The sequence below is a fragment of the Meles meles genome, chromosome 4 (genome assembly GCF_922984935.1).
Source record: "Meles meles chromosome 4, mMelMel3.1 paternal haplotype, whole genome shotgun sequence".
Taxonomy (NCBI): domain Eukaryota; kingdom Metazoa; phylum Chordata; class Mammalia; order Carnivora; family Mustelidae; genus Meles; species Meles meles.
The window spans coordinates 95217759-95235291 of record NC_060069.1 but is presented as its reverse complement, the minus strand read 5'-3'; the positions used below and the strand labels follow the sequence as shown (position 1 = coordinate 95235291).

General features: G+C 35.8%; 1 pseudogene; it reads right to left on the bottom strand.

Moving 5' to 3' along the window:
• Positions 1-17533, bottom strand: part of LOC123940729 — a 128434-nt pseudogene that overhangs the window by 63070 nt on the left and 47831 nt on the right.

The window sequence follows — 17533 nt, the reverse complement described above, 5'->3', positions numbered from 1 at the left end:
AAAATGATACCTCTTTGAAAGCTATGGTATTATAAACAAATGTCTTATGAAAATGTATTATACTATAAAATATATGTTACAATAACATAAGTTACCCTTTCCTTAATTCAGAATCATCATTATGAGAAGTGTTTCATGCTTTGCTATTGTAATAGCAAAGTTCTCAAGGGCTAGTAAGGTCATCTGTTTATGCCAAATGGCCCTAACTACCATTCTTTTTGACATCTTGGGTTTACACATTTTTCCTATTTTCTGCCTCTGTCTTCATTGATATTTGAAACATTCTCCTATCATATATTTAAATCTGACAGTTCTCATTTCATTTCTAATTTACTGAGAGAAAGAAAACCAAACATAACCAAAATCAAAAAATTTTTACATCTCTGAGGAAAGATATGAACTTTAGTGCTTCGAATTTGTGGAATCTCTGTTTTTATCTACACAGAGGTAGTTGGTGCATCACATTCTGTTCTCAGTGAATGAGATTACTAAATAAAAGAGTGACTACTCTAAAACATTTAAGCTTCATTGTTGGAGTTAAATAAATACCAAGTCATTTAAGAATTCACACAATGCATTAAAATTTTTTTTAAGTATGGTAAAAATTAAATAACACATGAAACCTTAGGATCTTCATAACTTTGTGCCAGGGAGACACCACAAGACAGAAGAAGAATCTTATAGCTCTGGATGAAGTCATAGATGATAATAGAACATTCTTTATCAGATTCCTCTTGAAAGCAGGATAGAAGGTACCACATTCTTTCACAGTCAGGCTTGGATCCAGAGAAGGTGGGACCAAACTGGAACTAATTTCTTTAGAAAACAAACAAAAAGTCTTAAGGCAAACATTATATGCATTCATTTGAAGCAGCAATCTTTAATGAAAAGACTGAAAAGCCCAAGGGTCTAACTCCATGGAACCAATAATTCAGCATCACCTTATTCAGGTTTCATTGGCTACAAAGATGAAGTGCTTCATATTCTAAAAATTACGGCTTGTGCTATGTAATTAATAATGCTCTATTTAATTAGGTGAAATATTTAAATACCAAGATTTCTAGGAATAAATTTACATTTATCAGAATAAGGAGTTAAAAACATAAAAGGTATTATGAATTTTAAATGAACTCCATTTTTAAAAGATTTAGTATGAACATATAATGCTAGATCAAAAAAATTAAAGTTCAAGTATCTAACCTAACATATTTTCCCTCAAAACAACAGAAAAATTTTCCGTTCTTCATGGTATTCTTCAAAATGTTTACGTGTTAATTTTGCTCCTGTCTACAACCAATATATCAGGTAGGTAATGCAACAATTGTAATCAAATCACAAGGTATATCCAGATCATATCCTCTCAATTCCACAGATATCTACAAAGGCTGTACGATTCAGCTACTGTAGATGTTCAACTCATCTCTGTCTCTAGATAAGTTCCAGACCCAGTCAATAACATGAAAAAAGTCTGAAAAGAAACTGCTATGATCCAATCTTCAAAAATAAACCCTCAAGGTGGCCAGGAAGTCCCTAAGTCTCCACTGACTTTAAGAAGAAAAGATAGTATCAGTAGTCCATGGGATAAGTAAAGGGGAATAAAGGTGGTGCCTAAGACAAATATTCTAGTTAATAAATGAACTAATGTACACAATAGTCACTATCCCACCCCTCAAAATTTTTAAGCCTAAAAATAAATTCTAGTTAAGTATCAGAAAATTATTCTCAACAAACAGGTCATTATCCTAATAGAGGTTATATTAAAATTATATGGTGATTAAGCCAATAGTGACTACTTACCAGGATGCTTTTGTTCCTTCTGCAATGAAAAATAATAAGCATCTCTTCCACCCCAGCATACTGTCAGACAAACCACCAGGATGTCATCACAACCTTTAACAGGAATGCCATCATCTCTAATAGGGGTTTCCTGAGGTGAGCCAACAAAGTAAATCAAAAGTGAAATAGTTTAAAATCTCAAAACAAAGCCATTAAACTGAATGTTAAAAAAAAAAAAAAAAAAACAGTGATGGGGAGGAGCAAGATGGTGGAAGAATAGGAGACCTAAATTTTATCTGGTCACAGGAATGCAGATAGATAGTTATCAAACCATACTGAATACCTATGAACTCAATGGAAATCGAAGAAAAGAATAGCAGCAGTTCAATGAACAGAAAAGCGACCGCTTTCTGGAGAGTAGGATATGCAAAGAAGTGACTCCAAGGCAGCCAGAGACCAGGGAGAGAGAAGTGATTGACTGCTTTTCTCTGAGGGCTGACTGAGGAGTGGGGCCCTGAGTTCTCAGCTCTTCTGGGGCCAGAGATGGGAAGGCTGCCATTTTCATTCTCAATTTCCAAAGCCGTATGGAAAACATTCATGGAACCAAATCTACCAAGAGGGAACCCAAGCAGATTACTTAGCCTGGCCCCTGACAAAAGCAGTGCAATTCCATCTACCTCAGGCAAAGACATTTGAGAACCACTGCAACAGGCCCATCTGCTGGAAGATCAGCAAGAATATCCAGCCAAGACCAAATTAATCAATCAATGAGGACCACAAAACTCTGGCACTAGGGGAATAGAGCATATAGAATTCAAACTTTTCCCCCATAATTCTTGAGTCTTTCAAAATTAATGTTTTTAATTTTCTTTATTTTTTCTTTTTCTATTTTTTTTATTTTTCTTCTTTCCTTTTTCAACTTACCTTATTTTCAGCTTATCTTTTCATCTAATTAATTTCTTTTCTAAAATCCTTTTTGTCATTTTTACAGTCATATTCTATCCTTTCATTGTATTTAACCTTATTTTTTGTATATATATGTTTTTCTTTCTTTAAAGTTTTGGGATACACTTTCTTCTAGGAGACCCAAATATACCCTAAATCTAGGGAATGGCTTTGTTCTACTCTCTCATCAGATCACATTCCCTTTTTTTTTTTTAGTTTTTCTTCTGTCTTTTTTCAGCCAACTTCTTATCAATTCCTTTTTTAAAATCTTTTTAAATGTTCATCTTTAGAGTCATATTCTATCCATTCATTGTATTTACCATTATTTTTGTTTATATATTTTTTTCTTTAAAATTTTAGGAGGTAGTTTCTTCTAGCAGACCAAAATATACTCAAAATGTAGTGTGTGGCTCTGTTCTATTCACTAGCCTGATAATATTATTTCTTTCCTTCTTTCTTTTTCTCCTTCATTTTCTCTCCAGTTTTGGATCTCTAATGATTTGTTTAGTGTATATTTTCCAGGGTCCTTATTACCCTTTTAGCATTTTGTTCTCTCATTCATCTATTCTCTGGACAAAATGATGAAACAGAAAAATTCACCTCAAAAAAAAGTACAACAGGCAGTACTGACTGCCAGGGACCTAATCAATACAGATATTAGTAAGACATCAGAACTAGAGTTCATAATGATGATTATATAGATACTAGATGGGCTTGAAAATAGGAAAGGAGGTACTAGAGAATCCTTTTCAGAAAAATAAAAGAACTAAAATCTAACCAAGTCAAAATCAAAAGGCTATTAATGAGGTGCAATCAAATATGGAGGCCATAACTGCTAGGATAAATGAGGTAGAAGAGAGAATTAGTGATATGAAAGAACAAATGATGGAGAAAAAGAAACTGAGGAAAAGAGATATAAACAATTACCTGATCATGAGGGGAGAATATGAGACTTAGTGATACCATAAGACAAAACGATATCAGAATAATTGGGATTGCAGAAGAAGAAACAGAGAAAGGGGCAGAAGGTATATAAAGCAAATTATAGCAGAGAACTTCCTTAATTTGGGGAAGGAAACAGGCATCAAAATTCAGGAGGCACAGAGAACTCCTCTCAAAATCAATAAAAATAGGTCAACACCTATTTTTTAACATTAACATATAACATTTCTTAACATTAACTAATGTTAACTAACATTTTTAACATTAACTAATGTTAATGTTAAGTCTCAGAAATAAAAGAAAATACTGAAAACAGGACAAGAAGTCTGTAACCCACAATGGTGGAAACATTAGATTGGCAGCAGACCTAACCACAGAGACCTGGCAGGACATATTCAGAGCACTAAACGAGAAAAATATGCAGCCACGACAGCTAGGCTATCATTGAAAACAGGAGAGACAAAACTTCCAGGAAAAACAAATAAACAAACAAAAAAGAACTTGCAAATACCAAACCAGTTCTACAGGAAATACTGAAAGGGGTCCTCTAAGCAAAGAGAGAGTCTGAAATTAACATAGACCAGAAAGGAAGAAACAATACACAGTAACAGTCACTTTACAGACAATACAGTGGCACTAAATTCATGTCTTTCAAGAGCTACCCTGAATGTAAATGGGCTAAATGCCCCTAATCTAAAGACACAGGGTATCAGATTGGAAAAAAACAAACAAACAAACAAACAAACAAGGCACATCATTATGCTGTCTGCCAGACTCACTTTTGACCCAACAACACCTCCAGATATAAAGTGAAGGGGTGGAAAACCATTTACCATGCTAAGGGACATCAAAAGACAGCTGGGGTGGCAATCACTATATCAGACAGATTTTAAACCAAATACCATAGTAAGAGATGAGGAAGGACACTATATCATACTTTAAGGGTCTATCCAATATAATGATATAACAATTTTAAATATCTATGCCCCTAACATGGGAGCAGCCAATTATATAAGCCAATTAATAACAAAATCAAAGAAACACATTGACAATATTACAATAATAATAAGGGACTTTAACACCCTCCTCACTGAAATGAATAGATCATCTAAGCAAAATATCAACAAGGAAGTAAAGGCCTTAAATGACACACTGGACCAGATGGATTTCACAGAATATTCAGAACATTCCACCCCAAAGCAACAGAATACACATTCTTCTCTAGTGCACATGGAACATTCTCCAGAATAGATCACATCCTGGGTCACAAATCAGGTCTCAACCAGTATCAAAGGACTGGGATCATTCCCTGCATATTTTCGGAGCTCACTGCTTTGAAACTAGAACTCAATCCCAAGAGGAAAGTTGGAAAGAACCAAATACATGGAGGCTAAAGAGCACCCTACTAAAGAATGAATAGGTCAACCAGGAAACTAAAGAATAATTTTTAAAATTCATGGAAAAAAATGAAAATGACAACACAACTGTTCAAAATCTTTGGGACATGGCAAAGGCAGTCCTAAGAGGAAAGTATACAGCAATACAAGCCTTTCTCAAGGAATAAGAACAAACTAACACTACACCTAAAGGAGCTGGAGAAAGCACAGCAAAGAAAGCCTAAACCCAGCAAGAGAAGAGAAATCATAAAGATCAGAGCAGAAATCAGTGAAATAGGAACCAAAACAATAGTAGAACAGATCAATGAAACTAGGAGCTGGTTCCTTCAAAGAATTAATAAGATCAATAAACCCCTGGCCAGACTTATCAAAAAGAAAAGAGAAAGGACCCAAATAAATAAAATCATGAATGAAAGAGGAGAGATCACAACCAACACCAAAGAAATACAATTATAAGAACATATTATGAGCAATTATATGCCAGCAAATTAGACAATTTGGAAGAAGTGGATGCATTCCTAGAGACTTATAAACTACCAAAACTGTGAACCAGGAATAAATTTTAAAAACCTGAACAGATCCATAACCAGTAGGGAAATTGAAGCAATAATCAAAAATCTCTCAACAAACAAGAGCCCGGGGCCAGATGCCTTCCCAAGGGAACTCTACAAAACATCTAAAGAAGAATTGATACCTATTCTCCTGAAATAGTTCCAAGAAACAGAAATGGAAGGAAAACTTCCAAACCCATTTCATGAGTCCAGCATTACTTTGATTCCAAAAGCAGACAAAGACTCCATTGAAAAGGAGAATTACAGACCAATATCCTTGATGAACATGGATGCAAAAATTCTCACCAAAATACTAGTCAATAGGATCCAACAGTACATTAAAAGATTATTCACCATGACCAAGTGGGATTTATTCCTGGGCTGCAATGTTGGTTCAACATCTGCAAATCAATCAGTGTGATATAATACATTAATAAAAGAACAAGGATCATATGATACTCTCAGTAGATGCAGAAAAAGTATATGAAAAAGTACAGCATCCATTCCTGATTAAATCTCTTCAGTGTAGGGATAGAGGGAACATACCTCAATATCATAAAAGCCATATATGAAAAGCCCACAGTAAGTATCATTCTCAGTGGGGAAAACTGAAAGCTTTCCCCCTAAGGTCAGGAACACAGCAGGATGTCCACTATCACCACTGCTATTCAGCACAGTACTGGAAGTCTTAGCCTAAACATTCAGACTACAAAAAGAAGTAAAAGGCATATGAATCAGCAAAGAAGTCACTCATTCACTCTTTGCAGATGATATGATACTTTATGTGGAAAACCAAAAGACTCCACTCCAAAACTGCTAGAACTCATACAGGAACTCAGTAAGTGTCAGGACATAATATCAAAGCACAGAAATCAGTTTCATTTCTATATATCAATAATGAGACAGAAGAAAGAGAAATTAAGGATTCAATCCCATTTATAATTGCACCTAAAACCATAAGTTACTAGGAAAAAATCCAACCAAAGAGGCAAAGAATCTGTACTCAGAAAACTATAAAGTACTCATGAAAGAAATTGAGGAACACACAAAGAAATGGAAAAAGTCCCATGCTCATGGATTGGAAAAACAAATATTGTGAAAATGTCTCTGCTACCTAGAGCAATCTACACATTTAATGCAAACCCTATCAAAATACCATCAATGTTTTTCAAAGAAATTGGACAAATAATTCTAAAATTTATATGGAATCAGAAAAGACCCCAAATAGTCAGAGAAATGTTGAAAAAGAAAAGCAAAGCTGGTGGCATCACAATTCTGGTCTTCAAACTCTATTACAAAGCTGTAATCATCAAGACAGTATGGTACTGGAACAAAAACAGACTCATAGATCAGTGGAACAGAATAGGGAGCCCAGAAATGGACCCTCAACTCTATGGTCAACTAATCTTTGACAAAGCAGGCAACAATGTTCAATGGAAAAAAAGACAAGTCTCTTCAACAAATGGTGTTGGGAAAATTGGACAGCCACATGCAGAAGAATGAAACTGGACCATTTCCTTACACCACAAACAAAAATAGACTCAAAATGGATGAAAGATCTCAATGTGAGAAAGGAATCCATCAAAATTCTTGAGGAGAACACAGGTAGCAACCTCTTTGACCTCAGCCACAGCAACTTCTTCCTAGAAACATCACCAAAGGCAAAGGAAGCAAGGGTAAAAATGAACTATTGGGACTTCATCAGGATCAAAAGCTTTTGCACAGCAAAGGAAACAGTCAATAAAACCAAAAGACAACTGACAGAATAGGAGAAGATATTTGCAAATGACATGTCAGATAAAGGGCTAGTATCCAAAATCTATAAAGAACTTATCAAACCCAACATCCAAAGAACAAATAATCCAATTAAGAAATGGGCAGAAGACTTGAAGAGACATTTCTGCAAAGAAGACATCCAGATGGACAACAGACACATGAAAAAGTGCTCAACATCACTCCACATCAGGGAAATAAAAATCAAAACCTCAATGAGATACCCCCTCACACCAGTCAGAATGGCTAAAATTAACAACAAGTCAGGAAATGACAGATGTTGGTGAGGATATCGCTAAGCGATATTAAGTCAATCAGAGAAAGACAATTATCATATGATCTCATTGATATGTGGAATTTGAGAGATAAGACAGAGGATCATAGGGGAAGGAAGGGAAAAATGAAACAAGATGAAACCAAAGAGGAAGAGAAACCGTAAGAGACTTTTAATCTCAGGAAACTAACTGATTGCTGTAGTGAAGGGGGTGTGAGGGATGGGGTGGCTTGGTGATGGGCATTGGAGAGGGTATGTGCTATGGTGAGCACTGTGAATTGTGTAAGACTGATGAATCACAGACCTGTACCCCTGAAACAAATAATACATTATATGTTAATTTTTAAAAATAAATTTAAAAAAACAATGATAATAGTACAAAACTACTTGATTGACAAAATTTCCAGATCTCTAAAATATGCATTATTTGGATGGTAATTTTTAGGTATGTGTAAGATCTTTCTAGGCTTTCCATCTATTAAGATAATTGTCACTATGAAAAATTTACTCAGATTTCCTAAAATAGATCTATAATAATGAGTAAAATGGTTATTAACTAAATCTTTTTAAAGCTGCATTTTGAATTGCTGTAACTCAAACAGAAATAAAGACCATTTGAACACTACAAGCATCTTACGTCTTGGTGAAGAATCAGGCATGATTTGGTATCTGGATTCAACATTTTTTCTAAAATAAGGCATTTCCAACTTTATAGATATAGGTCAAAACCAGTTATGTTATTTGCAATTAGAGCCCTAATACCTTGAAAATAAATGGCACATATTTGTTAAATTTAAATTAATTTGTTAAAATTAAGTTAAAATCTGTTAAATTTTATCCCTCTAACCCCTAGCACAGAGAATGTGCTCAATTTTACATATGTTGAATAAAAAATGGAAAGTATTAGTCAATGCAAAAAGTACATAAAACATGTCATTAACACATGTGGTCTATAACCTAAGTGTCCACTGATAGACAAATGAATAAGGAAGATGCAGTACACATATACAATGAAATACAGTGCTTAAAAAAAAAAAAAAAAAAGATTAGAACTTGCCCTGTAAGACAACATAGACTTAAGGGGTATTATGCTAAGTGAAATAATTCAGATTGAGAAAGACAAATACCGTATGATTTCATGTCATATGTAGGATCTAAAACAAAAACACAAAAATAAATAAAAAGCAGAACCAGACATATTTTTTTATTGTTTTTTTAAATTTACATATAATGTATTATCAGCCCCAGGGGTACAGGTCTGTGAATCGCCAGGTTAACACACTTCAAAGCACTCACCATAACACATACCTTCCCCAATGTCCATAACCCCATCTCCCTCCCCCTCCACCACCTCCCACCCCCCACGACCCTCAGTTTGTTTTGTGAGATTAAGAGTTTCTTATGGTTTGTCTTCCTCCTGATCCCATCTTGTTTCATTTATTCTTTTCCTACCCCCAGCCTCTCCATTGCCTCTCAACTTCCTCAAATCAGGGAGATCATATGATAATTGTCTTTCTCTGATTGACTTATTTCACTAAGCATAATACCCTCTAATTCCATCCACGTCATCACAAATGGCAAGATTTCATTTCTTTTGATGGCTGCATAGTATTCCATTGTATATATATACCACATCTTCTTTTTTTTTTTTTTTTTAAAGATTTTATTTATTTACCTGACAGACAGAGATCAGAAGTAGGCAGAGAGGCAGGCAGAGAGAGAGAGGGAGCAGGGTAGAAGCAGGCTGCCCGCTGAGCAGAGAGCCCGATGCGGGACTCGATCCCAGGACCCTGGGATCATGACCTGAGCCGAAGGCAGCGGCTTAACCCACTGAGCCACCCAGGCGCCCCACCACATCTTCTTTATCCATTCATCTGTTGATGGACATCTAGGTTCTTTCCATAGTTTGGCCATTGTGGACATTGCTGCTATAAACACAGAATCAGATTTATAAATATAGAGAATAACTGATGGTTGCTAGAGGGAAGGGACGGTTGGAGGGTTGGGCAAAATGGGTGAAAGAGAGAGGGAGTTATGGGCTTCCGGTTATGTAATGAATAAGTCATGGGACTAAAAGACACGGCATAAAGAATATAGTCAATGATACTGTAATAGCAATGTATGGGGACAGGTGGTATCTATACTCCTGGTAAACACAGTGTAATGTTTAAATTTGTCAAATCACTATGTTGTACACCTGAAATTAATATATCATTACGTGTCAACTATACTCAAATAAAGAAATTTTTTAAAAAACACATGTCCTATAAAGTGAAGATCAAATACTCAAACTTTTATGAACAAATTCATGCATAAATTCAGAGATTTAAGAAATTTTATCAAATCTTTGCTTTCGGGGCGGCTGGGTGGCTCAGTGGGTTAAAGCCTCTGCCTTCGGCTCAGGTCATGATCCCAGGGTTCTGGGATCGAGCCCCGCATTGTGCTCTCTGCTCTGCAGACAGCCTGCTTCCTCCTCTCTCTCTCTGCCTGCCTCTCTGCCTACTTGTGATCTCTGTCTGTCAAATAAATAAATAAAATCTTTAAAAAAAAAAATCTTTGCTTTCCACAGAAGGTTGTCAAGCTGACTACAGCTATTACCAATGATACAAAATCCTTATTGTCATGAAGTAAGACAGGTATATATATAAATGGCAGTATTTGACAAAAGGTTCAAGTCTCTTAAAACCTGGAAGGGCTCTATGAGGCTTTGGGGTCAACATTTTGGCACAGAATTCATGAACACCAGTTGGAGGTACAAGCCTACTTGATATAAGTACTGAAATATGTAGGTTGTATACATTGTTTAAAATATAGTGCCTTTTTTCTATGTACTTTTGTGATTATGTAAGTAAATAAGGAAATTACAATGTAATAGAAAATAATTCATGAGCACTGATGATTAATAAAAACCATGATGCTATGTCATTAAAATACCAAAAAAGGAGACCCTTGTTCAAAATACATAGTTTTTACAAACTTATACTCTAATATTAATATATTATTATAAATAATCACACACACACACACACGATTTTCTCAAAAAAGAAACACCATGTTTAATGGCAAATTTTATCATACTCTAGTACCAGATATGGCCTGGAATTGAAGAAGAAATGACAGATAGGTGACCTCTGTGAAGCCTCATAAAGTGAAAAGGATAAGGAAGTCAACAATCAAAGAGAAGAGCTCCATGGCCTGACACAAGGCCAAGTCCAGACTAGCACTGGAGAAAGAGCTGCCATTTGAGAGATGGATTCCTGATACACCCAATGATCAAGTGCTGGCCCTCAAACCATCCACAGCTCTGGTGGCTGCAGCAGCAAGAAGCTTGGCTTCCATGTCCTTGTCCTGAGAGAAAAGACTTGTCTGGAACTCCCTTTGGACCACCTAGTGTGGAGATCTACTCTAGGAAGGCTGTTTAGGTGGGATCCGTGGCTTATGAAGAAAGAGGCAGACATAGGCCTGATTAGACATAGGCCAGCTACAACAGTGGATCAGTGCTAGGTAAATGAGTATGCCTTGGTGGTCTATATGAGTTCAGTAGCCCAGCTTGAGCTTTTTTTCTCAGTGCTCAGCTCTCATACCCACATGTCCTGGAGTCACCCATCTCTTGTACCAGATGGCAACTATTATTAATCTAGTTGTGCTCAACAATAAAGCTGTTCTAAATCCACATAGAAGAAACTTTAATTGAACTCTGAATAAATTTATTACATTTAATATCCCATACTGAAAAGGCTCCGGCCCATCCCAACCCACTATTTTACATATAAAGATGAAAATGTGAAAAAAAAATTTTAAAGTCTTACCTTACTTAAACCTACCACCAATAGAGGCATTTTTAGATATCAAACTACCGATCTTTTCACAAGCCAGTGAGATAGAAGATCACTTTTTGCTCTGCCACTCCTTAATGAATGTTCGAAAAAGAGTTTGGTCACTAGCTACATCAATTATGGACAAACTTCCTGAGCTGAATGAGGCTGGAGTTAACTGCAATCCATCTTGTGATAACCGCAGTGAAAAAGTGGTGTCTCTAATAGGACTTCTTTTAAACCATTTCTACTCTCTGAACTTATATCCTAGTTTTTATTATTTGAAGATGAGTCAAATCCAAGTAACTTTCACCAAGCCGTAAAACACTATGTGTTTTCTGAAGTTTTACAGAAGGTGTTCCAGGAATACTTGGAAATACCAGTTTAGAAGCAGATGTTGGAGTAGGTGTAAGAGGAATGAGTCTACTATCATCAACTATACAGTTCTCTTTACAAGGCAAGTGGGATGAGGTTTCAGCATAAAGGGCATTGGTCTCCAGTGTCCCAATCTTGCTTTTTACTTCAATATTAAGAGAAAATGAGATTCCCTGCACTTGATTTGGCTCCAAATTTGAAATTATGTCATTTACCTCTGCATTTTTTCCTTTCAAACTAGACAAGTTTGTAGTGATTACTTTTTGCTTTTCATTTTCTAGAAGACTGGACACTTTGTCTAAAATTCTCTGCAGTCCTGGACTTAAATCAAATGATGAACCTGACAATATGAATGCATTCTTTGGGGCGCCTGGGTGGCTCAGTGGGTTAAGCCGCTGCCTTCGGTTCAGGTCATGATCTCAGGGTCCTGGGATCGAGCCCCGCATTGGGCTCTCTGCTCAGCAGGAAGCCTGCTTCCTCCTCTCTCTCTCTCTGCCTGCCTCTCTGCCTCTTGTGATCTCTCTCTGTGTGTCAAATAAATAAATAAAATCTTTTTTTAAAAAAATGAATGCATTCTTTTCCTCTGTCTCAGTTCATTTGGGTTTTTGAGACCTTTCATCTTCATCTCCTCCAATTACTTCTCTTTGGGATAGTCATTAACTACAGTCACTGGATCACTTAGTTCTAATGTTCTAAAACTGCAGCATTCTGTTTCTCCTAGACAGGACATATTTCTACATTATTCAAAGCTACAACCCCCTGATCAGAATCCACTTCTGAAAATATAATAGACTCATCACTGAAACAAGTGTACTGTTGCTGATTATCTTGATCTTCATTCATTTGATTTTCTAATTATCCCCTCTCATTGCAGACGCACAGAATGACTGAAATGGTTTGATGTTAGTGCAGAACAGAGGGGTTCTTTCACTTGTATGTCAGGTCATTGTTCTTTTACTAGGTAGTCTTCACCAAAACTGTCAAACAGTAAACCATCACATCACTCAAATTCAAACTTGTTTCAGGAACTGGCAGACATTCTGCTTCTATACCAGTGGTAGTTCTCTTTTGAGGAACCAGAGGTATAACTAGTTTCATAGCTTCTTGTGTTTGATAACCTTGAAGAAAACTATTTAATTTAGAGTTAGTGACAGAAAGTTCATTCCTTTTAAAACAAGGGCCATTTACCTTCAAGAGTATTGGAGAAAGAAAAATTGAGCTTTCTGGAGTCAGGATATCAACCCCATCCAAATCAGTGCCTTGTTTCAGAGTATCTACAGTCTTAAGTTCCAAATGATCTCTGTTTGTCACTTCTGGAGAATGTTGTTCACCAGAAAAAGTAATACAAATCTCATTCTGAAAAAAGCATACCGAATTCTGGTCATCTAAGCTCTTCTGCAACATCCCTGTTGCCAGCTTGGCGTACTTTGCTCCTGGTTTGGCATTTTTCAGTTGCCATCTGTTGCATTATTTTCTCTGATGGAATATCCATGTAGAAACTATGTTCAAATTCACAAGGAACTAAGCCTAATTCAGAAACACAATTATTCTTCGTTTTGTTTGTCGTATAAGCTTCTGTTTTCTCTTGTTTTCTAGATGTATTTAGTAAATTCTCATGCTGGCCTTCTGATCCTCGTGTTGGGAGTATCTCAGCTCTGCTAATATTATCTCCTGATACCTAAAGGTTATTTGATTTATTTTCTTCGCTATTAAACTTCATAATTCCACACTTGATAATAATATTTGAGTCTCTATTCATATAACTACTGCCTGTCTCACAGGACATTTGTCTCTCTATTATTTTTTTCTGCTTGGTATAAGTGTTCGTCTGTTTATCAGACTGTTTTTCTGGGCAGTAGTTAACTGAGTAGGTGTCATGTTTTAGATAAACATTCTGGTTTTTTGAATCGCTTTCTACCACCAAGACTGTGTTTATTTTTTCTGAATCAACAACAACAAATCCTCTTCCATTTTCACTAACCATACTAGTGGGTTGACAAGTCACTTTTTTACTCTGGGATCGTTTGATAAAATGTTCCACAAGAGTAGCATTAGTTTTTGTTTTGTTCTTTGAACTTTGTTCTCTTTCTAAGGAGAATGATGCTTTGCTATATTTTCCCTCAGCACAGAATGATACATTTTTAGCCAAAGGGTCTGGACTTCGAAATTCCACATTCTTCTCATCTAAGGTAAATGCATCTCCATAATAAACAGGGTTAGGCATAGTCTGTTCCTGTAAATCAATTCTACACATTTCAGTGCCTTTCATACGGCTATTGTGTCTAGATTGTTTTACATGTTTATTATGTTTCCAAAATCCAGAGGTAATACTCATCTTTTCTGAATTGAAACTCTGAGCTTCTTTTTTAGTTTTCTCAAATAAGAGAATCCAAACAACTTTCTTAGTGCATGTTTTTCCCTCATTCAGAGAGGTTCTTAGCTTTTACTTAAACTCAAATAAGCCCGTTTTCTTGCTCTGGAAATGGAATGTGCCTAGTGTTCTTGATTCCCATTCTGTAACTTTTATCATAAAAGGAGTTTGTATGCTCTCCACTTTTCTCTAAATCCTGCACAGTATTTGATGAATGCTTAGCAGAAGAATCACTAAACATCGAGTTACTTTTTTTCTTTGATGTTAACCTTTCACAAGATCTTTTAGTTTGGGGTATAAATTTCTGTTCCTTTACTTCTGACTCACTGCTGGTCGATGAGTGTGTATCAGAATTTAAAAGGGAATATGAATTCCACTGCACTCCCATTTCAATTAAGTCCTGTTGCAGAATCATTTTAGCAACTTCCACAATAAGGGCTGCTGCTTCCGTTTCAGTTAAACCTTTTCTGCCAGTCACCCAAATAGTTCACATATTCCAACGTTCTTCAACTGCTTCCTCTTCCTCATCCATTGCCTTTTGGGCACTATATAAGGATGCAGGAAAAAAATAATGTATGGATTCACTCATGCATACCAAAATATTTACTAAGCATTAATCTGATCTGTTCTAAGAACTGAAGAAATTGCACTGAACTAGAGGGAAATATGTCTACTGTTTTAGAGCTTACATTCTAGTTGTGGAAATCAGAAAACAAACAAATGTTAAAATGCATTCTATGTCAACTGGTAAGAACTATGTACAAAAATGAAGCACCAGGAGATGGGTGGTTCTGTAATTTTTAAATAGCATAATTAGAGAAGGCCTCACCAAGATCCATTAAGCAGAAATCATTTAAAACAGAGTCATAAGACTCTCATTAAAAACAAATCCTAGGGGCGCCTGGGTGGCTCAGTGGGTTAAGCCACTGCCTTTGGCTCAGGTCATGATCTCAGGTCCTGGGATCGAGTCCCGCATCAGGCTCTCTGCTCAGCAGCGAGCCTGCTTCCCTCTCGCTCTCTCTGCCTGCCTCTCTGTCTATTTGTGATCTCTCTCTCTGTCAAATAAATAAATAAAATCTTTAAAAAAAAAAACAAAACAAATCCTATGTAATATGAACTCTGAACAAAATAATTCAAGGACCTGGAGAGTGACCAAAGGGAGAAACTGCAACCTGGAGTTTACTGATAGAATTTGAAAAAGGGCTCAGAATAACTGCAAGAGATTTGAAAAAAAACTGGAGAAAGTCCAGAAATGAGAGATCCAAAGAAGGAGAACCCCAAATTCTTCATATAAATTCTGCCCAAATATCTGGCTGCCCTCTAAGCTATGCAAATGTAGGCAGAGTCCAAGCAGCCAGTTAAGTCTAACCAATTGAACAGGGGTTTGAGTTACTGTCTACTACAGGAAGACAAACTTTAGAGTTTGAGTTCAGTCAAGCCAACTGATAAAATATCAATGCTCTTCAGGGTAAAATAATAGATCCTATGCCCTAAAAGACCAAACATTCACAAAATTGAAATACCATAAAGAGAAAGAAAAAAAATGGGATGAGATATGAAAATTATTAAAGAAATAATAGCCAAGAGACTTCTGTTTCCAACAAGGATGGTGTAATAGGGACCAAGTTAGCCTGTCACCCAAAACAACTAAAACCAAGACTAGCTCTTAAAAGACACTGCAGCTTCCATTTTGCTCTCTCTTGGATTACTTACTCTAGGGGAAGTGAACCGTCATGCATAAGGACAACAAGCAGCTCTGTGGAGGAGCTCACATGGAGAACTGAGCGCCAGTTTGCCAATATGTGTGCAAGTCATCTTAAAAGCAGATCCAACTCAACCCTTCAGATAATTATAGCCCCAGCCAACAGCTTTACTAAAACCTCAAACCAGACCACTAGCAAAGGTGCTCCCAAGTTCATGACTCACAGAAACTTTGAGTTAAAATATATTTATTGTTGCCTTTAAGCCACTAAGTTCTTTAAGATATATTTTTAAGTTTTTTTTTTTTTAAGTAATCTCTACACCCAACAGGGGCTTGAACTCATGACCTTAAGATCAAGAATAGCATGTTCTTCTGACTGAGCCAGCCATGCACCCCTAAGCTACTAAGGTCTTAATTTCATAGCATTAGCTAACTAACTAGCCCAGTAAAATTATCAAACTTCAAAGATATAAAAAAGAAATCTCAAGACCTACATATTTAGCACAGAATTAATTTCCCATTAAAATTCTTAAAAACAGCATGCACAGAAAAGAAAGAGCATTTTCCTAAAACTCAATATAAGAAATCATGGACCAAAAATTTATATCCACCCAAGATGTGCCTCAAATATTAAGGTTATGGAAAAACAGTTTTAAACATACAAGATATGGGGAATTCTATACTATATTAGTCCTCAAGAAATCTATTAGTGAATAAGTTTCATCCAGTCAAGAGATGACTAGAAGTGGTTCAGCATTAAAACCAATGGTAAGAATTTGAATAAATAAAAATGTAGATTATATTAATTTTTCATCTCTACACCCCACAAGGATGGGGAAAAGGGTGGAAAATTAATGTACACATGTTATATGTTGAGACAAAGTAGAAATAATGTACTTTTTAAATGGAAGGAAAAGGACAGGAAAAAAGAAAAAGAAAAAGTGAGCTCAATGGCGATGACTATTGTTCAGGCAGTATGTGGGTATTACAGAATACCATTAAAATCTTGACAAACCAGGGGCACCTGGCTGGCTCTTTTGGAAGAGCATGTGAATCTTGCTCTCCAGGTTGTGAGTTCCAGCCTCATGTTGGATGTAGAGACTCTTAAAAATAAAATCTTAAAAAAAAAAACAAAAAAAAAAAACTTTGACAAACCCGATAATAAAAAGCACACAGGTACCCCCTGGAACAAAAATATATACTTTCCTAAATCTAAAAATAAAACTCCAAAGAGTATCCTTAGGCAGAAAGATAAACATAGTAAATATACAATACATGTAATTATAAAATAATTTGAGAATTGAAACTAAACACCTTAGTTAAATCAATAAGTATGAATGGGATTAAATTATATATTAAAAAGTTTTCAATTTGGTTCAAAAAGGAAAGATAATTACATCTCAGTGTGGCACATAAAAGGTGTATCTAAAACAAATTGATTCTAAAAGGCTAAAACTAAAGGGATGGACAAAAAAATTTCTAGACTAAGGAAAGCAAGAAGAAAGCAGTGAGGGATAGACTGCATTAAACAAAAAAGAGTAAAATTTACTGCTAAAGACAATAATCATAATAAAGATAACATTATCAATCAGTCATATGTACTATGAGTACA